Here is a 22,716-nt window from a genome sequence, read left to right as displayed (position 1 = left end):
GCACAACTGTCTCCACATTTCTCCCCAAATTATCAGGACTTCCGTCGGAAGCACGCAGGTGATGGCAACGTGAGACAAAACCTACCTTACCCCCGGCCAAACAAATTTAAAAAAAAAAATGGAAAAGAGCCTATTTTATCTGTACTAAACGATTGGTGGTAAAATGTTATGAATCTACGTTCGGGAAAGGACATACAACCAGCAAGAAAAGCGGAGAGGAGACCGCTAAAACCAACTAACAAACAAAACCCAGAAGAGCGCACGATGGAACAACTGCTGCAGAGATTCACGGAGGAAATCACGGAACAACTGGAAAACTTCAAGAAAGACTTTAAAGTATTCCGGGCCGAAACGAAAGAATCCTTTACTGATTTGAGTCGTGATGTAAAACAACTTAAACAAGAGCTCAAAAACGCCCGAGAGCAGGTGGAGGAGGCAGAGGAGAGATTCGGTATGTGTGAAGAAAGAGAATCAATCCTCCAGGACATAACAACTCATCTACTGCAAAAGCAAAAGGAAATGACCATTAAGATGGACTATTTAGAGAGCAAATTGCGACAAAACTCAATTAGGATATACAATGTGAAAGAAGGAGCTGAGGGAGATGACACAGTTGATTTTGTGAAAGGACTCCTAATGGACAAACTGGGAATAGATCAAGACCTGTTAAAGATAACTAGAGCGCACCGCTCCTCTCCTGCGCGCACAAATAATGCAGGAGCCCGACCGCGCTCCTTCGTGGTGAACTTCCTGAACTGGGATATAAGATAACAAGTGCTGAAAACCGCCTGGGCTAAAAGAGAAATTATGTTTCAAGGAAACAAACTCTACTTTGACCAAGACTTCACCGCAAAGGTGCAACAGGAAAGGAAAAGCTTGTATCCGATCCGAAAGCACCTTCAGGAAGAACAGGTGAAATCACATATAATATTTCCAGCTAAACTAAAAGTGTTCGGAAAAGACGGTGTGACGATTTATGAAGATGCCCACGCTGCAGGACTGGCCCTGGGATATAAGGTCCCAAGGACATATACCTGTGATCTGGAGGAAAAGCTTCAGAAAACAGGCTTATGGGAGGTGATGATACCTAAAGGGGAACGTCGGAGACGAAGGGAAGAGGAAAGACACGACAGGAGAGACTCCGCCGGAAAAAGCTGAAAATGGGAAAACAGCTGTGGGATTGATTTATTGAGAAGCTGCACAGAGAAAAAAAAATGGACTATGATGAACTGAATTACTACGGTGTATATACTTGGAGAAGTCTTTAGGAAACTTGGAGAGGGGTAAGACACCTGTAGAGTCTTGACAGTAACTGTGTAACTGAGATATTAACTGGAGTTGAAGTACTAATCTGCAGTCTCTCTCTCTCGCTCTATCTAGCTCTATCTACTTTCTTTCATTTCTTACTATCTGATTAATGTCAATATGTTAACCTCTCCGCACCCACCCGCCCACCGACGGGCGATTTCAGATAAATGACTGTATGTCTCTGCGCAGTGACGTATCCCGCTTCAACTTTCATCAATATGGACATACTATACGTCGTTAGAAAGGGGAGAATCTCTGCAATTCATTCATCCAGTTGATTTTGCAGAAATCATGAGCACCAAACCATAAATCATTGATATTCACCAGCATGGTAAACGTGAGACACAAGAAACACACGGCGACTCCCTACCTTTGAAGCGGCCATAAAGCCGTAATATGTGTCCATTCCTCAATTATCTATATTCCAGTTGTCCGTAAGAATCCACTGATCAAAAGCATCTAAATCAGGGGTGTCAAACTCATTTTCAGCCCGGGCCACATCAACATTATGGTTGCCCTTAAAGGGCCGGTTGTAACTGTAAGACTGTATGAATGTAACTACTCCGTAAAATATTGTAACAAATAAGTGTCTCTGCATTTAATTATTATTTATTCAACTGTACAAATATTGAACAAGCATTTACATAAATGTAAAAATATATTTAAGCACATTGCTCTGTAATTATAACTGGTCCCTTTAATTTATCAGGTTAAGAAACCCACCATTACTCCATCAATCACAGATCAAACTTTTCAAATTAATAACAAAGATAAGCCAAATATGATCACACACAAGTTATTACATCAACTTTGTTCAAAACGTTTTTGTCACTGTTGAGTTGGGCAGAACTATGGCACACAAATAATTCTGAGCTGCTAAAACACGTCTCACGTGTGTGGCATTTTAGAAAAACAAAAAGAGCCTTGCAGAGGGTAATGAGAGATGGTTTTGATTACAGTAGACATTTGAACACATACACCTGTAAACACACTGAATATGTGGTTTAATTTGGCAGCTAACAGAGCACACGAAAAAGCACTGACAGACAGGAAAGTGGGCAACATTGTCCTGTTCCAACTGGGACCTCCACAGGTGCAGTTTTCACTGGAAAGCTGTGACCATGTCGGACTTCTGTGTGATGACTTCACTAATCCAACCAAGCCCGTTTTTCCTCCACACATTGCAGATGCACCATCGGTAGTTAACCCATCAACTTGTCCCACGGTAATTTAGTTTTACTCACGGACCTTTCCACCGCATCAAAAATGTTCCTGCCCGTTGTCGTCGTCCTATGCATGGCAGCTACATCCAAGAGCTCGTCACTGACAGTGAAGTCTGCCTTCACGCCTCTTATGAAAGTGGACAGATGCGCTTTATCCATGTTGTCCGCGAAAAAGCAGGTAACTGCGTGACTCTTCGGCCAGCTGTGTTGTCAGATTGTCTGCTAGTTCCTTAACTCGGTCTGCGATGGTGTTTCTTGACAAACTGATATTGTTAAAAGTCTGATTCTGGTCGGGGTACACCTGCTCACACACCTGCTCACACACCTTTAGCTTGAACCGCTTCACAAATGCGCCCTCCGAAAAACACTTGGACGCTCGGGTGATTTCTTCAGCCACAATAAAGCTAGCTTTCACTGCTGCATCACTTTTAGCGGTAGCTTTGGTGAACACATTCTGCTGCAGCTGCAGTCTGCCTTTTAATTTGTGGACAACTTCTCCATCACTTCTTAGAAATCCGCTTTAGTCAAACGCTGATATGGAAACACTGGGATCTCGCGGCAGGATGCGGTCTTTTCGCGGGTCACACAATGCACGTCGGGTTATCGGGTCATCGACATGCATTGTGGGAGATGTAGTTTATGGTCACTGTACACTGTAAAGCAGTGTAGACTTTTATTTTAAGACAATTGTATACCTTTTAAGCTCTCGCGGGCCACATAAAATGACGTGGCGGGCCGGATTTGGCCTGCGGGCCTTGAGTTTGACACATATGATCTAAATGGTTTTCCATAAAATTATTCCAGCTTGTGAATATCGTCCTGTAAAGTCCATTTGTTTACCGTCTACCAACTTTGTCCGTCAAATAAAGTCCGTACTTTACCGGCCGCACCGAAATGTTTTCTAGTTCCTGTATGGTGATGTTGGGTATGCTTGTTTTCATCACTTTGCTGGCTACAAAATAAAAGTGTCCCCATCTTTTTCTGTTCAGTTTTCACCCCAGCAGAGCCCCTGAAGTAGATCGAGCGCTGCCTGTTTGAAGGACCAATAGACTTTGTTTACTGTGTTTCGCTGCCTTAGTATAGGAATAGCGTATTGGCTATCGACATGTCAATCACTCAGGCTTCTAGCCAATTATTTTACCTTTCTAATGAGGGCAGGCGTGCCCAGGTCAGGTATTTATGAGCCGAGGGGTTTCCGTGTGTCTGGCGACTTGTGGGCGGACTTTACGCAGCAGACGCATGGTGAAGAGACGCAGCAAACATTTACATTTCTTCGTAGGCATTTTCAAAGTTTACAATGGCGAAAGCCAGGAAGAAATCCAAATATATCCGAGAAGATGACCAGGAATGGACTATAGCATCATCTGATGAGAGTCAAGACAGTGAGTATGACTCTGAGAGAGAGGAGATGTTCGCTCAGGGACTTGACGACATCTTTGATCATGTTTTATTTATTTATTTTGCCATGAGTGAAATTTGAATGAAAGTTAGTGGGTGGGTTTTTTTTTTTATGATTACAGTGAACAGTACAGTATACATTAGCATGTCATAAATGATGCTAGCGCCCCAGGGCCTAATTAGCCTTGCTAAGCCTAGCTAGCTAGCTAGCTACTCAACTAAAGTTATGTAATCCTTGTAATCCTATTCTATAATGTCAGGGTTTTCCCTGCCATTATACGGCTTAGGCGCGGCGCCCAAGCGTTTTTGCCTCCCGCCTAAGCAGGGTTCTCCCCAGACGGTGGAACAGCGGCGCTATACTCCGCGCGTGACGGTGACGAGCGTCCGTCCCCCGGCTGACGGCGATGAGCGTCCATCCGTCCCCCGCCTGAAGGAGTTGGTGACCGTCTGTCCGTGTCTCCCCCCCCCCCCCGGACTGACGTTGATGAGCGTTCGCGCGCACCCCCCCCCCCCCCCGGACATACGGTGCGCCGCAACACTAAACAATTCTGGGGAGAATCATGAATGTAATTCATTTTGAGCCTCTAATTCCCTTTTATTTAGATTTTTTTTTTATCAAGCTTGTAAACAAATTGAACTAGATCTTTTTCACTGACCAGACACTGGGAATATTCCCCCAATTCAATTATTCTGTTTATGTACAGTTATTTCCCTGATGTTTTTGTGTAATATATAATATCATATCCGTGTTTATTTGTTTCCTACGTAAATAACACCCCATTGAAATCCATTTATATATTTTTTCATTATATTTGGTAACATTTGTGCATTGCATTGTGTTTTGTAGGTCACAGTCTGACAGTGACGTGGATTAGGAGCCTCAAAGTAGGACACTCAGACGCCAAACCCCATCTCCTGCTGAAGGTGGTCGGCAGAAGCGGCAACGATCCTCCTCTGCATCCACCAGTGCTACCTCCCCCGCTGCATCTTTCACTGCCCCCTCTGGCTAAGGGGACGCTGCAGCTTCTACACCAACTGCTGGACGTTCCGTGCTGCCAGACGTACCCGGGGGAGGAGCAGAAGAGGAGGATCCTTCAGAGCACCTAGCTCCCACACGGAGGAACAACAGTGGCATGATGTGGGGGATGACGACGTTGAGCCTGCTCAAGTTGCCTTCATGCCGGTGAGACAGCCCGGACCACAGCAGGAGACCAGAGTGGCAACCAGTCCACTGCAGTTTTTCAGACTGTTTTTCACCGACGCAGTGCTTGGGACTTTGCTCCATAGGCATTAGTGTTTGCCATCAAAGAGGCATGAAGGGAAAAAAGAGGTCTGGCATAACATTGGCGTAGATGACATTTTTTCTTACCTTGCCATGGTAATATACATGGGGATGGTCAAGTGCCCTACGCTGGTAGATTACTGGAAAGGGTCCCGCCTCTATAGCCTTCCATTCCCCCCCTCTGTGATGTCCCGAAATAAATTCCTCAGGATTTCTCGTGCTCTCCACATGAGTGACATCACAGCAGATGAGGAGAATACAGCTAAGAGGGGGACACCAGCTTATGACCGCCTGGGCAAGATCAAGCCCCTTTACAGCCAGATTGTCAAAGCCTGCAAAGCCCACTTCCAGCCAGAGCAACACATCGCAATTGATGAAAGGATGGTTGCATCAAAGGCCAGAATCTCCATAAAGCAGTACATCAGGAACAAGCCCACTAAGTGGGGATACAAACTGTTTGTTTTGGCAGATTCTGGGACTGGCTACACGTGGAATTTTTTTGTTTATGAGGGGAAGTCACCTAGCGCTGGAAGGGGACTGAGCTATGACTCTGACATGTACCTCATGGACTTCGATTCCCTTGGTACAGGTTATCAGCTTTATGTTGATAACTTTTACACAAGCTCCCAACTTTTTCTGGACCTGCTAAAGAAGAAGACAGGGGCTTGTGGTACCATCCGCACAAACCGGGTTGGTTTCCCCAAGACCACCATCAATGACTTCACCAGGGGCACTCCTCGGGGGACAATCAAGTGGATCAGGGACAGCGAACTCCTTTTTGTGAAATGGATGGACACTAGAGAGGTTGTCATGTGTTCCACCATTCACAAGGCATTCACTGGTGATACAACCCGAAGGAGAGTGAAGACAGCTGGACAGTGGGTGGCGATCGATGTCCCCATTCCAGCACCAGTCAAGGACTATAACCAGCACGATGAGGCGATGAGCGTCCGTCTGTCCCCCGGCTGACGGAGTTGATGACCGTCTGTCCGTCCGTCCGTGTCTTCCCCCCGGGACTGACGTTGATGAGCGTTTGTTGATATTGGCACAGTTATACATACAGTAATAGTGTATTGATGGATAATACAATCCTTGTTTGATATTCAGTTCAGTATAGTCTGTCATTTTTGTATAATGGTAACTATTCTGTAGTGTCTTCTCACATGACAATATCTCAATATGGCCACCTAGAAGCTTGTGGAAACCCCTCCAACCACCCATCAAATGAATGTGTGAATAAATTATGTTTTGAATCATGGCGAAAGGTTTTATAGTCACCAAAATGCTTCAGTAATGTTTCCAGTGTCACAGTAGTGAGTAAAAGCATTTGGCACAATTTGGCCATTTGGAGAGGTTCGTGGCACCACAAACTAAAACCTCCATAACTCCCATAAGGGTAGGCCTAGAAGTCTAAAATTTCACCCAGGTGTAGTTGACAAGATGAGGAAGGTATGTGCTATATTGCCATATGCCTTACATAAAGCACATCCTAGTTATTGTTATTCAAATATGACATTATTTTCGAAGACAAGAGCCATGTTTGAACTGATGTCATTTTGGTTGTGTGTATGGTACATGCTAAATAAACACATTCACAGAAACTAGAGGTTGTCAGCTTTCAAATGCCGTATCATACATCCACCTCGGACTTGTAGTTCTTGTGTTATCAGCTTTTCCATTTGGGTATGCTAAATAGGCGACATTACCGAAAATGGGTGGGTGTGAACAGGTTAACTGTGATAGGAATTATCATTTATTTTTTATTTTTCTCCCCTGTGAGGTATTTATTTATTTGAATTAACTCTGTTAGTCTTATTCCTTATAAAAATATGTTTTGTGCTGCAAATGTGCTGCAAATGTATTGTCTTTTTTTTGCGATGGAAGGGTCCCATTTTGTAAGGACCCTTGTATCCATGTGATTTGGTACACATGGAAAACACAAAACTACCCATGGGAAGTGGTAGCATCAATGGAGGTCAAATTTATATTTTCTTTACAATTATTTCCATTTTCTTTTTTTTATTTGCTTTTGTTTGTTCGGGTGGTCCATACAAGAGGAAATGATGGGATTTGGCTCAATCAGATGAACAGTAGGAAAGGAAACCTAAGGCAATTGGCTTTTTTAAAGTTGTTTGGTTTTGAAGGCAAGGGTGGGGATCTTGTATAAAGGGAAGAAACTAAATGATAAAAAAGGTATGCCCCTTTAATGATGACAGACATTAAAGTAATCTCACTTAATGTGAATGGATTAAACAACCCTATTAAGAGGAAAAAAATTCTGTTAAAATTAAAAAGGGAGGGGGGGTATATAATATTCCTTCAAGAAACCCACTTATCAAAAGAGGAACATCAAAAATTAGAACGAATTGCTGATGCTGTAGTCTTTTCCTCATCTCATAGTTCTGCAAGACGAGGAGTTGCAATACTAGTTCGAAATAATATACCATTTCAGGTTGGAAAACTTCTTGCAGATAAGGATGGAAGATATATATTAGTTGAAGGTAAAATAGAAGAGACAGAAATAACACTGTTAAACATACATAATCCACCAGAGCAGGGACCGGAGCTAATGGCCAAAATGATAGCATTAATTACTTCAGAGGCAAAAGGGACAACAATAATGGGTGGAGATTTAAACTTAATAATGGATCCAAAGTTAGACTGTCAATATAACGTGAAACATAAAGCAGAGAAAACATCGGCACTGTTAAAGAGGGCAGAAGCAGAAATCGGTATCATAGATGTTTGGAGGAAAATACACCCTAATGAAAGAGATTATACTTATTACTCAAAAGCCCATAATAAATATTCAAGACTAGATTACTTCTTCATGTTTAAATCAGATTTAGAAAAAGTAAAACAAAGCTCTATTGGCAAAATAGATATATCAGATCATGCCATAATATCTATGGAGCTAACATTGGCAATAGAAAAAGGTGTATCAACTTGGAGACTAAACAGCTCTCTTTTAAATGATATCGAATTCAAAAAGAGAATGGCAACAACAATAAAACAATACATCGAGATTAATGATAATGGGGAAGTCTCCCCCCTTATGGTTTGGAAGGGAGCTAAAGCAGTCATTAGAGGGGAGATAATAGCTTTCTCTTCATTTAAGAGAAAGCAAAGAGAAAAGGAAAGAAATAACTTGGTAAATAAACTGACAATACTTCAAGAAGAACATAAAAATAGATCATCCAAACAAATACTGGATGAAATAGATGAAATTAAAAAAAGAATAGATTATCTAGATATGGAGAAAATAGAAAGGGAATTAACCTTTGCCAAGCAGAACTATTATGACAGTGGACCTAGGGCCCAAAAACTTTTAGCATGGAGGCTACGAAGACAGAATAATAAAGCCAGTATATTTAAAATTAAAGATAGAACTGGTAATATGTTAATAAAAAGATCAGAAATAGCAAAAGAATTTGTTAAATATTACCAAAAATTGTATGCCCTGGAAATACAGGAAAATCGGATGGAAAAAAATTTAAAAGTATTTGGAATATATCATTCTGCCAGAAGTAACGGAAGATCAAAACAATCATCTAACTAAGCCAATAACAGAGACAGAATTGTATGATACCATAAAAAAGACAAAAACTGAGAAATGTCCAGGAAGTGATGGATTCACAAATGAGTTTTATAAAGAATTTCAAGTAAGTAGTCTTATATATTTGAGGTGTGTCAAAAATTTTAATTTAATGATATATTTATTAGTTGGTTAAAAATGATATATAATACACCTAAGGCAAGAATACGAGTAAACAGTATAATATCAGACTCTTTCAATCTTTTTCGGGGAACAAGGCAGGGAGACCCTCTCTCACCCCTAATCTTTATTTTGGCCATGGAACCTTTTGCAGAGAGAATAAGACAAAACTGTAAAATACAAGGACTGTTGGTGGGACAAGAAGAGCACAAATTAGCAATCTATGCAGATGATTTGATTCTCCACCTAACTAATATATCACAATCCCTGGAGGTAGTTATGGAGGAAATAAAAGAATACAGCGCAATGTCTGACTACAAACTAAATATGGGTAAATCAGAAGCAATGGTAATTGGGCAGCCAATATGACAAACTATTAGATCTAAATATAACCTAAAATGGCAACAAAATAAACTGAGATACTTAGGGGTGACCATTTGCCAAGATTTTGATAAGCTTTATCAATATCATTTTGAGGCTTTGGAGAGTCAAATTAAACAGGACTTACAAAAATGGATACTGATCCCACTAACAATAACAGAGAGAATTGAGATTATAAAAACAAATATTTTACCAAGATTTGTATTTCTCTTTCAAAATTTACCAATTTGTATATCAAAAAAGAACTTTTCTCAATGGGACAAAACTATAAATAAATGTATTTGGGGAGAAAGAAAACCCCGTATAAAACTTAAGATGCTTAAAACAACCAAACTACACGGGGGACTAGCTCTCCCAAATTTAATTAATTATTACTATGCTGCCCTAATCAAACCAGTCACCATCTGGTTAAGTAACACCTGAGTAGCAAAGTGGAAAGAAATTGAAATTCAACAAATGGGAAAATACTGGAATAGATATGTATCTGTTAAAATAACTATCAATGACATCCGAAAAATTGAGAACACATGTATAAGAAATACAATAATGGCCTGGGCAAAAGTTACAAAACCAAAGGATATCCAAAAGGATTTAATATTTATGAGAGAGATCGTGATGGACAGGGAATTTAAACCAACTTTGAATGACAATACTTTTAAAAACTGGGCAAGCAAAGGCTTGACCCGATAAAGTCAGATAGTCACAGATATAGGAATAGAGACTTTTGAGAACTTATCAAAATTATATAACCTACCCAAATCAGAATTTTATAAATACTTGCAAGTGAGAAGCTACCCGGCGAAAGAAATAGGATCACATAAAACAGTGAAGGACATACACCCTTTAGTAATTTGTGTATTAAACATATCTAACAAAGCTCATACAAAGAATATATTAGGTCAGATCTATCGGATTGTGGAAGGAAAACTTCGAAATCAGGAAACCACAGTAATTACTAGCTGGGAGAGGGAACTTAATTTAACTATATCACCAGAAATATGGAAGGAGATAAGTAATAATACATGGAAAACCACAAGCTCAACCATTTGGAGAGAGTACGCCTGGAAAATTCATCTACGTTTTTTTATAACACCTGTCATTCAAGCAAAGTACTCTAAGGAGGTAACACCAAGCTGTTGGCGAAAATGTGGTGAGACAGAAGCTAATTTCACTCATATATTCTTCTCCTGCCCAGCTCTGCAGCAATATTGGAGTGAGGTATGTGAAGCTATGGATTCCATATTTCAATGCCCAGTTTTTTTGGGGCCTGAGCAAATACTACTTGGTAGAACACCACTGCCTCTCTCCCTGCAGACTGATAAGTATCTTTTTAGAATATTACGAGTAACTGCACTTAAGCAGATAACAAAAAACTGGCTGAAACCGGTAGCGCCCCAACAAAGCAAATGGAAGGACTTGATTAATGAAGTATATAAAATGGAAATAATAAATCACAGGATTAGGAATTTATCTAAGTTGTTTGAGGTGAGATGGAAGAGGATACAGATATTCTTTGAGCCCGGAGATATTCCCCGAACCAAATAAAGACCTACAACTATGAACACCTACAACTGTGAACACACACATATGTATATGTACATACATCTGCAAGCTTTTGTAACTTTAATTTTGTATGTGTGTGTTTTTTGTGGGTTTTTTTTTTTGTGTTTTTTTTTTCTCATTTATTTATTTATTTTGGGGAATTTATTAATTACTTCTTTTTATTTATTTATTATTTTCTTTTCTTCCTTTTGATTGTGGGATTTTGGGAATATGGGGTGGGTTAGGGGATATGTACAGTAGTCACCTTAAAACTGGGTGTCAAGTAACTATTGTAAGGGATTAATTTGAAACAAATAAATAAAGAGTATAAAAAAAAAAAAATTATCATGACCATGGAACTGTGATAACTTAAACATTATAATACCTATTGAAACTTTGAAACACATATCAATAGGTACATTTTAAATTTATATTTAAATGTTTAAATAAAGTGTCTGTGAAAGTATAACACAAATGCCATTAGAATATTGTGTGTACTGTGTTGTTGAACTGTGCCAGTATGCAAACTGCTGAAACCAATTGCCCCTGGTGGGATTGATAAAGTTGCCTGAGTCTGAGTCTGTAGCTGAAAACCCAATTTGGAGAAATCTGGGGCTTATCATGGGTATGTGTCGCACAAATCTTTGAGGAACACGACGGCCGATGTCATCAGCTGCGGGGGATGATCAGGGTGGCCGGTTTGGGCGAAAGAGGTTAGAACCCGCAAATTGCCACTTGTGGCTGTATTTTTTATTTGTTGTCTGCCGCTTGAGCTCAAATTCCCGTGAGCTGGAATGGGCCAGAAACTTGAAACTTGGCCCAATGATTGGAAATGATGTGCATCAACTTTTATTAAAATATGAGCCCAGTCAGCCAGATGGTGGCGCTGTAACTAAGGATTTAAAATGCGTTTTTGGGAAGGCCACGCCCCTCACACCGTAAGTCTGATTAGGCGAGTTCAAGATCAAGCAGCGCTGCGCAGCGCTGCCTAAATCGTGATGCATGCTGGGTAAAATGTGTCCACGATGACCTGGATGGGAGTGGTTTCTGCTCCGCATCTGATGTCACATGACCTTAAGTTATCGCGGGAGCGAGGCTGCTGCAGAGCATTTGCGCAGTTCTTCTCCAGGTACTGTGCGACCCCAGACCCACCTTCATGACGTCAGGACTTTGCCCTAATTGGCTCTCATCTACGCTGACGTATATGACGTGTGTTTCGATGAATTTCCATATCCATAAGGCCTGTGCCTGTTTTCTACTCACATATCAAATACTTTCAGATCAGTAGCAGCCGTGTGGCCGCACCTGTGGGATAGTCAACATGAATAAACCTATAAAATCCTTCATCTGATGCAACAACCCTGAAAGATGTCGTCAATAAACTGCTCAGTTCTGTCAGCTTAGGGTGATGATGGAGAATTGGTTAACTGCTGTGTCCAGTGTTATCTGTTCTATCCACTCTTATTAATTAACCCTTTCTGTTCCCGTCACATTAACAATACAAAGAATTATCCTGAGCTATTCTGCGTGTGATGAGATGGTGCAGCGGGACAAGGCATCTGATTCAGTCATTTGTTCTAATTATTGTATTTTATTCATTCAGTGAAATGTATTTAATTCATTGTGAATAATGTTGCTATAATAAAATGCATCATCTTATGTGTCTATAGTTATGCTTATTTGTTAAATGTGGTCAGCAAATTCCCCTCAGCTGCGATACAATCATGCACATGAGCACAGTTGTCATCATAATAATTAATAACTGTTGTAATTGTACTGTATTGTTATTGGGCAAGACTTACTATAATGTACCAGATAGACAAAGTTCAAATGTATTTAATGGTGACATTACAAGGAAAACAGAACATGATCATTTACAGTAAGACAACATTTAGGCTATTCATCTACTCTTGATGAGCCACTGTGTGACCGTTTGAAGTGAAGCAATTACAAAGTATCCAAATTTGAAGTTGTTGTTGTGACAAAGCTGTCACTTTCTGTTGTCTCTAAATATGAACTGTATATATATATATATATATATATATATATATATATATATATATATATATTCAGAAGAATACATCCTCTGCAAAAACACAGGCTTGACATGGGTCTTGATCCTCGGTCGTCTGCATGCAACACGGCAGCAGTTCCACTGCTCTATTCCCTCAGCCTACATGTTTTGGTTGACCACTATTTTGACCATCTCAGATTGAATAATTTCTGAAGGAGATTAATATGAGGAAAAGGCCAGCATCTTACCCATCAGATAAGAAAACTGATCGCCGTCGTTGTTGATTTTCCTCAAACATTAATGGAATGTCAATTTCCTCCACTTCTTCGCAGATGAAGAAGGCAAACACCGCAAGCCCAGCCAAGTCACGTCACGTCACGTCTACAGGAAGAGAGAGTGTCCGACTTCATAGCAGCGTTTGTAGCCCCGCCCCTGCCGTCGCCAGCAGATCTCGCTGATGCAGTCAGGTAGCAGGAGGTCAACTTGAACGCGCCCAATGACTTGAAATTTGACACACAAGTACAGCTCCATGTGCTCTACAAAAAAGCCAATTGGACCATGAAGCTCCGCCTACTTAGATTTTTTGATAATTAGCATAATGTGAAAAACAGTAAAATGAATAGAACTTTTGAAAGATTGCCTCTATCAACACCAAATTGGGTATACAGCTTTGGGAGACGAAAAGACAAATTTCTATAATAAATGAGCCAGATTGGTCAAAAAACATGGCCGCCACGGACCAATGTATCTTCGCAATGGGCGGGGCTTAGACATGATTGGCCATAACTCCCACACCCTTTGCCCTATCATCACAAAACTTGGTGTGTAGGTTCATAACTGTACTGGCAATCTGCCTACGTGCTACACATGCGTACCTCAAAGACCATTGGACGGAATTTAACCAAATTTGGTATGCATGTTCTGGGGGCAAGTATTAACTTATATCTTGAGTTCCATGTTGATATGTGAAAGCAGGCATGGCCTATTCGTCATTAAATATAATTGTTTACATTTATTTTTAATTTATGGCAAGCTGGAAGGACCCAGAGACACGAAATGCCATTACCACGAAGCTGAAAACCCAATTTGGAGAAATCTGAGGCTCATCATGGGTATGTGTTGCCCAGATCTTTGAGGAACCCGGCGGCCGATGTTATGAACTGTGTGGGACAAGGGTCAGGGTGGCCGGTTTGGGGCGAAAGGTGTTAGAACCCGCAAATTGCCGCTTGTGGCTATATTTTAAGTTTGCAATCTCTAAAACAAGTCATATAAAATGACCAACTTTGTCACAGTCTGAAAATAAAACTTTCGCAATGAAACAATTTTTCAATATGCAAACACTGGCTGAACGTTCTGACCCATGGGACATTCATAAACTCCAAAAATCAAGATCTTGTTCAGTTGAGTGGGATTCTTGTATAAAGCAAAAATCAGTGATATACTGTTTGCAATATAGAAATGTAGCTTTACGTTTGACATGGTTTGTTAGACCTCTCGTGTTTAGTGAAAGAACATATAAAAACATGAAGGATGAGAAGGAGAAATAGAAAAGTACAATAAAATTAAGTGCTAGACCAAGTAAAGTGAATACTTACTAACCAGGTTGCGAACCTATAGTGCGGTTTTAAGTAAAGTAATAACCTGAGGAGACAATAAAATATAATGTAACCCCACTGTAGCAAATATCCTCTCACAAAAAAAAACCAAGGCACTTTTTTCTTCTCTTTTAAACAGAGGTAGGTGCATTTTTAGGTTGGTAAACAACAAGCTGCATTAAACTGTACTTAGAAACGACTTTTATAAAGCACATGTATATCTTCAAAATAACAATACAGCGAAATAAAAACGGCAGCTTTTAACTTGAAGGCATCTCATTCCTTACTAGCATAACCTTGTCATTGAAATTAAATGTCCAATGTAAAAAAACAACCCTCTGGCATTATTCCAAAAGAGAGAAGAAATGAAAGGTCATATTGCAAACCTTACTGATAACACCTCATTGGCTCACCAGTCATATTTCTATGGTGGGAAAATTTCAGCTCCGTGTACAAAAGCACGGCCACCAAGGAAGAAAGCTAGCTTGTTTTCTTTATGTGCCTTTTCCACAGCAGGCCACAGCTGGTTCCTCTTGTGTCTATACTCAACCAACCAGTCCTCTGCCAGCTTCAGGTTGTTGCTCTTCAGGAAGGATGATTTTTTTTGCTGCATGCCAGATGGCATCTCGATAAATTCGGGAGGTGAACTGCATTATGATGCCTCTGGCAGGGCTGTAGCCAGGATTTTTGAAATATCAACATTCGGCAGTCAACTACCGAGTGTGTGTGTGTGTGTGGTGCTGCTGCCTCACAAAAAACTACAAATAAGATGATCTGTAACTGCATACCTTAAGTGTTTGGTATAGGAGAGAGAGAGAGAGAAAGAGAGTGAGAGAGAGAGAGAGAGAGAGAGAGAGAGAGAGAGAGAGAGAGCCTGCTCAGGCTTCTTCTGTTCTGCATTGAATACACATTTAACCCATTTCAAATCAGTTGACTCAAAACTGTTGACAAATAAAGAATGGTATGGTAATACCATAGCTTACAAGAAGTCTTACCTTTTTCTTAATCAGAGTAGTGACTCTGGCCTTTGTATGTAGCTGGGTCATGGGCTGATAATGGGCTTGCATCTCCTGGACCTGACTCCACATTTATCTCACTGGTTCCTTCTCCTGCTCTTTCTCTCTCCTCTCCTCCTGTCTCTGTCCCTTCAACCTCTTTATCTCTCTCTCCTGTCTCATCCTCTGTCGAATTTTTAAAATGAAAAGTGTAAATATACTACTGAGTCATGATTACTATAATTTGACCTAATATTGTAATGCCATGTTTGGTCACATTACACTTATCCATCCAAACATCCAAATAATATTATTGATGGATAAATCATACTGTGACTGAACATGGCCTTAAAATGTTCTGATTCATTGCATGTCCTTTCATTTTTTTAGCCTAGGCTACATTTACAGTAGGTAACAAGTTATCATCTCTATCTGTTGCATCTGTAGGCTAGTTCATTATTTTTCTCTTAGCTTATTACAATTCTCACTTTTCCTTCTCTTTGCCTGATCATCCTCTGCCTTTCTTGCTGCAACAAATGATAACTTGGATTGATGCAGCCTCTTACCAATACCTTGCATTTTTGCTCTGATTCAGATGCGCGTTCAAGTTTGTGGGGGAGTGGCTTTGGACGGAGCACTGACGGGATGGGGAGGGGGGGGGACTTAGAGGAGGTGCCACTTTCAAATCTTGCTAGCTCTCTTGCTAGCTCTCCAGGATTGTAGACCCTAGCTTTAAGTAGCATATTGCCACCCCTCCTAAGACGCCTATGATGTCATTCACCACAACGAGGAACTGTTTAGGACAAAGACTGGTTCCTCACTCATAGAGCTTCTAAACGCAGACGGTGTGTTGGAGAAGGAAGATTTGGCACTTTCCACCAGGCTTCTATCATGCTGTGGAGTAAAAGAAAAGATCATCAGGAGATTTTATGAGGTTGAGGTTCTGGATTGAAGCAAAAAAATAAAAAATGACAGAAAAAAACAACACTGAAAAGATGACCATCTTGAAAGCAAGAACTAAACCAAGAAGGTGAAAAAGAACAGTGGCCTAGGTTCAACATCAAGCAGCCCCAGAACAACTGAAAGTGTTTCAGGACAAAGCCAGCATCACTGCCCCTCCACCTACCTGTATCCGCAAACATCACTGTTCTACCAGCTACCAGAACCAGACTACAATCATTAACAAGAGCAAGTAACATCCTTGTCATCATCACTCCTGAGCTATAAAAACTTTACTCTACAGTTTTCCTGATGTGCAGCATGCAGCATCACTGCTTTATGATTACTTAAATTATTAGATAACTATATATTCATTACAGTTAATAATATACATAGACTCATCACCCATGGCATAAGGCGCACTTGTGCAGTCATAGACAATCCAATTCAACTGCTCTGCCATACGTTCTTCATTTATCAAACTTATATAGAAATATATATATATAAATATAAATATAAATATATATATATATATATATATATATATATATATATATATATATATATATATATATTTCTAGTTTTAGCTGACATTGTTGAAAAGGTGATCATTCTGGTTGCTGTTTATTATGGGAGTCATAGTGGCTGCGGTGCTGCAGTGCATTATATTCATCAGTGTTCCTGATATTTTTGCCCTCTCCATTAAAATACTTGAAGGCAATATATATATATTAAGGGTTTATATATATATATATATATATATATATATATATATATATATATATATATATATATATATATATATATATATATATATATATATATATATATATATATATATATATATATATATATATATATGGCCTATACGGACAGGCTGTGAATGTCTCATTGTTAGAAGTTATGTTGAATTATTTTATGTGTTGAAATACTTGATGTTATTGCTTCCGAATTTCAAGTGAGGAATGAAGTCACAGGAAAGTCAAGTCTGTAAGCAAGTCTGTAGCACAATTCTCACATCTCAACTTCTGGCGAGGTGTGTAATGTGCAATGATGTTTGGCCTATTTCTTTGACACAACTCTTGCTGTTCTCTTGAATGCACCCTTTGGTTGCTTCAGACTTCCTGTCATGTAGGTGGAGTCACTTCATCCAGAAAGTGTTCAACGAATAACTGTCAACCACAAACTAGAGCTGCATCTTCCTGTAACTGGTAAGCTTCTTAATCATCAACTTTATCCAGGGTTGGGTCATGCTGGTTTTCATTTGTTGTTTTATAAATAGTTTATTTTAGATAAGGTTAGTAAATAATAGTTTTTAACTCTTTCAACCCTCCTCACTTGTCATTTTTATTGTTTTTACATGAATGTGTTTAAAAAGAAGTCTGACAAAGGACACAATAAACTGTACTTTACATACTAACATTTTGTGAAGAACATTAATTTCATAGTTATATAAAGTCTAAAAAGTCAGACTAATATAATAAAAAAGAAAAAGTCTAAATAGTCATACCACTGGTTTGTGACAGTCAATTCATATTGAGTCAAAAGAGGAAGACAAGCTTCTTGTTTTCTGGGAGGAAGTTGACTGACACATAATGTGCAAAAACAAACCAACCTTTCAATTTGGTTTCTGAATCCAGAGCAGTTTATTACTTAACGTTAATTCAATTTACATACATAGATACATACTTATGTATATACATACATACGTACGTGTGTGTGTGTGCAGGGTTTCCTCTACATGTAATTGACTGTGGCGCACCGCCACGGCAAAATAAAAGCCACCACACCTTAAAAATTCAGGCATAAATAAATCTAGTGTAGAGAAAAGAAATATTTTACCGTCGTCTTCCACCGCAATATTTGACGTTAACTAGCATGTTGGACATTTAGCTTGATAATTAGCTAGAGGATTAAAATGGTCACTTAGAGCAGAGTCCTGCACGGGTCTTATTTTGCAAACCAGCCCGAACCCGCCATATATATAACCGCATCCGACCCGTTTTCCGACAGTAGCACAAATTACTTTCCGCACCCGAGCCGACCCGCTATAAATTGATACCGACGTCCGAAGGAAAATTGACGGACGCAATTTTTCAAAGTGAAAGTAAGCCAGCGTGGGGAATGGGAGTTCTGGGAGGGCGCAAGCACGCATTAATGAGCTCATATGAAATATAAATGCTTATCATTTGTGTCGCTAATAATGACTGATGATAAGTGACGCCTTGAAAATGGCAATCGTAAAACCCGACCCGCCTCTCCAGGCGTCCGACCCGATCGCATCTGTGTCCGACACAGTACAATATTTTTCACCCGTGCAGGACTCTGACTTGGATAACTCCTCTCTTAAAACAAATAATAAAAATATTTCTTTACAACATGAATGTTCATTCCAAGCCCATGCGTTCATGATGGCTGTGTGAGAGCATTCCCTAAATAGCCTATGACATAAGTAAGTACCCCCCCCCACCAGCGCCACAGTCTCAGAAAATACTGGAGGAAACACTGGTGTGTGTGTCATTTAATCAACAAGCAAAACTCACATTTAACTGTGTCACAAGCAGGATTATCTGTGATGGTGTTTGTGTAGGTTGAATCAAAATATATTAGATATCTAAATTGTCTGACATGTTTTATTCATATAGTCACCTGTATTAATAAAGCACTCAAACTACATTTGAGTTGAATTTAACTGAATAAAAATGATTTCACCAGAAATACATGTATATACTATTCTATATACATATATAGAATAATATATATATGTACACATATACATATATAGAATATTCGGGCATATATAGAGTATATATATATATATATATATATATATATATATATATTAAAAATATTAAATTATTCTAACCCCCTCTATTTAAAAGTTTACATGTTTCCATTCCAAGTGAAAGACCTGAATGCAAAACTTTACTTTAGCAGATGAAAGCATATAAAAATATTGTCAGACAAATGTATGAAAATAGTAATCGGACAGCAAAAACAGCAGAATGTGTCCTTTCAGAGTGTAGCCTTCTGTCAGTTTAGGGTATAGTGTTACTACTTTATTATTGATTTTGCTCACAAATCTGTCTTTTGGATTTTATGTGGAAGAATTTATTCATACATTGAAGTTACATAGTTTCAGATTAAATAGTCTTTTCATTTAGTGCAGCACTGTAGCTCCATTTTATGCGCAAAAGGTGTCTGACAGACAAAATGTATCATTCATATTCATAGTCAGGAGAGTCTCTGGAGTCTCCAGATTGTTTCTTATGAGTTGTAAAAAAAAAAACTATACAGTCTATTCACTGGTCAAAGTTACTAAACTAAATGACTCAAATCTCTGGTAATTTCTGAGCCCATACTCAGTAGGATTAAGGTTATTGGACTACATTTTGGACTGTAATGGATACTATTACAGTCAATACTATTCACAATAATACACCAAATCTAATTTAAAAATGTGTATGGGCTAGTGTTATATACTGTACTCAGTGAAGCGTGCTTGTCAATTTGACCAAAAGAAGTAGCAGTTCAAACCTTACAAAAACTTTTTTAGCCTGAGTCAAAAAGAGGAAATGTAATGATGACACAACACTTCCTTGTAAGTTTTTTGATACCATAAAGGAAGGAGACTTCCTTTTATGGTAGTGAATAGCGTTGACCGAAAAAGAAACATTAGGCCCTGTGTCTACGAAACCTTGTATGCATATAAAATATGTACACTTGATGGATACAGCTGATGGATTTCATATCCACAGAGTGACTATTATTCACAAATGTAGTCCTATGATTGCATGATGCTCCAAGGTCCTTTGACATTTTAACATCAAACAAGCTTTAATTGCAGTAGTATTAGGTATGGTAACCCTAACAATAACCCCCTAATCCTAATCCTAGGTTTTTGCTTGTTTTATTAAACTATTGATTTTATTGTCAGTTGTCAGTGTGCACCAATTTTAATTAACAACAACACATTTTCCAGTTGTAGTTCTGCTGGTTAGGGTTTTGTTATGGTACAACTATGCCATCAGAACTGTCTCACCACCCATTTGCATGCGGCGTTTCACTTGAACAGACACACGGTTTATTTGCCCAGCATTAGTGTCTGGCCCATTGATGAAATAGCAGACAGAGCCATTATGACATCATCGACAAGATTTTGAAGAGCCAGAATGAAGCTCAAAGGCTGCATCCCAGCATCTGCACTTCATCGCACTTGCAGACTCGCAGATTTTGCATGTGAGCTCACACAGTTGTCATCAAGCAGACTTCCTGCAGACTTCATGGAGTTTGCTTTGGCTGCAGACTTGGCTGTATTTCACTGATTTTGATACCCATAATTTGTTGCAATAAGGATGTGACATTGTAGAACTTATCATGAATGTGTGAAACAATAATTTTATTTTAATGTTACTTGAATTGTGTAGGCTAGAGATATAATTCAACAACATCATAAAACAGAAATATCTAGTATAGACCGGTGATTCTCAAACTGTGCGGCGCGCCCAAGCACCAGGTGTCAGGGGGGCGTGAGAGGCAGGGCGGGACGCGAAGGTCTATTTCCTGTGGATACGTGTCCGCTGCGTTACGTCCACCACAATAGCGGAGCTGATAGGTTTCTCCTTCACTTTAAAAGTCTGTGTGTTAACTTCCAGCAGTCCCGCTGCACTGCATATCTGCTCTGTCCCAGCTCCGGCAGTCCGGAGCCCTCCGGTACGTATCTGGCGGATGCTGGAACATGACACAGCAATTCAGCTGAATTTAGCACCGAGCAGACAGGAAGTAATGTGGCGAAATAACAATATAACATCCGGTTACTTTTCAAAATAAAACATTCCGCTTTACAGAAGCAACAATCCCTTGAAACATAAGCTATACAGAATTCAGAATTACCACAACCTGGATGACTGAGAACCTTAATCAAGATGACACTGAACAAAAGCAGAGGCATTGCCATCTTAATAAACAACACCCCAGTGATAGGGAATTTACATTTTATTCCAGGGTGCATAAAACAAGTAGTAGAATTGACCTTGTTTTTACACCCAAAAATTCATTGGGAAACATTAAGAGTCACGAGATCAGGGATATCATTATATCAGACAACACACCTGTTTATATAGTGTTAAATCATTAGTATCCTCTATCCCAAACTTGGCCCTGGAGATATAGCGCTTTCCTGCACCACGACCCCAATTTGGAAACATTTTTAAAAGATAAGCTCAATACTTTTTTCGAACTGAACAGAACACCTGATGTTTCCCCTGGTCTCCTCTGGGATACTATGAAAGCCTACACCCGTGGCTTAATCATATCCTATTCTGCTGGGCTGAAAAAACCAAATCAAGCTGAACAAAGGAGACTGGAGCTTGAACTACATGAACTCCAGACATAAACATAACTCATCCCCTACTGACTATGGCTCTTTCTCTGGATATAAAATTAATTTCTCCAAAAGTGAGGCTATGCCCCTCTGTAGTGCATCTAGGGTAGAGCCTAACCTCTCGCAACCTTTCCGATGGTCCCCAGCTTGCTTTACCTATTTAGGGATAAAAATCTCACTGCGCTTAAAAGAGCTATACAAGCTGAACTTTGCTCCCCTCTTACTGGCAGTGAAGCATGACCTTGAACTATGGTGTGGTCTCCCATTATCTCTTCTTGGACACATACATCTGATCAAAATGAAGTTTTGCAGATGCTGCCTATTTTGTTGTCAAGACATTTTTTGCACAGCTGAATAGTTCGATCATATCGTTTATCTGGCATAAAAAGAGGTCCAGATTAAGATACAACTTTCTCTATCTTCCTGTTAAAATGGGCGGTTTAGCGGCACCTTCCTTCTCATCGTATCTGTGGGCTGCACAGTTTAAATTAATTTCTGAATGGTTTCTAAATTCTTACAATTCGGCCTGGCTCAGCTGTGAATCAGCTTCTTTAGATGGGATTCCCTTGCAGAATATACTTTAAACTTTGCCTGGGAAGGCTGCAACTTTGTTAAAAGATAATATAATTTTACAAAATATGGTTAATTTTGGGAATAAAGTCAGGAAATTAGATGGACAAAATAAACGTTTTTCTTTGTTAACCCCAATTCATGATAACTTTGACTTTCATCCAGGCCTTCAAGCGGGCCTTGCAGACTGGCATGATAAAGGTATTCAAGTGGTTGGAGATCTGGTCTATGAGGGCTCACTCTCCACATTTTGGCAGGTGAAAATTAAGTATGTTCTGACTAATGCTGATTTCTTTAAATTCTTACAAGTAAGGAGCTTTGTTTTGTCTAATCTGATGAGATAGGTGCTGGCCATCTCTCCTATAGAATCT

General features: G+C 39.5%; 1 protein-coding gene across 2 annotated transcripts in view; it reads left to right on the top strand.

The window, feature by feature from the left end:
• Positions 1-17,566: 17,566 nt before the first annotated feature.
• itgb2 (integrin, beta 2) overlaps positions 17,567-22,716 on the top strand; it is an 83,129-nt gene continuing 77,979 nt past the window's right edge. The window contains exons 1-2 of one of the 2 annotated variants that reach the window (XM_030428391.1): positions 17,567-17,603; positions 22,511-22,602. The gene's annotated coding sequence lies outside the window, so the exon portion shown is untranslated. The remainder of the gene's footprint in view (positions 17,604-22,510; positions 22,603-22,716) is intronic. The other variant, XM_030428390.1, reaches the window with a different exon arrangement.

The sequence above is a fragment of the Sparus aurata genome, chromosome 9, assembly GCF_900880675.1.
Source record: "Sparus aurata chromosome 9, fSpaAur1.1, whole genome shotgun sequence".
Lineage (NCBI taxonomy): Eukaryota > Metazoa > Chordata > Actinopteri > Spariformes > Sparidae > Sparus > Sparus aurata.
The sequence above is the reverse complement of the archived record's forward strand: the minus strand, read 5'-3'. Positions and strand labels throughout refer to the sequence as shown.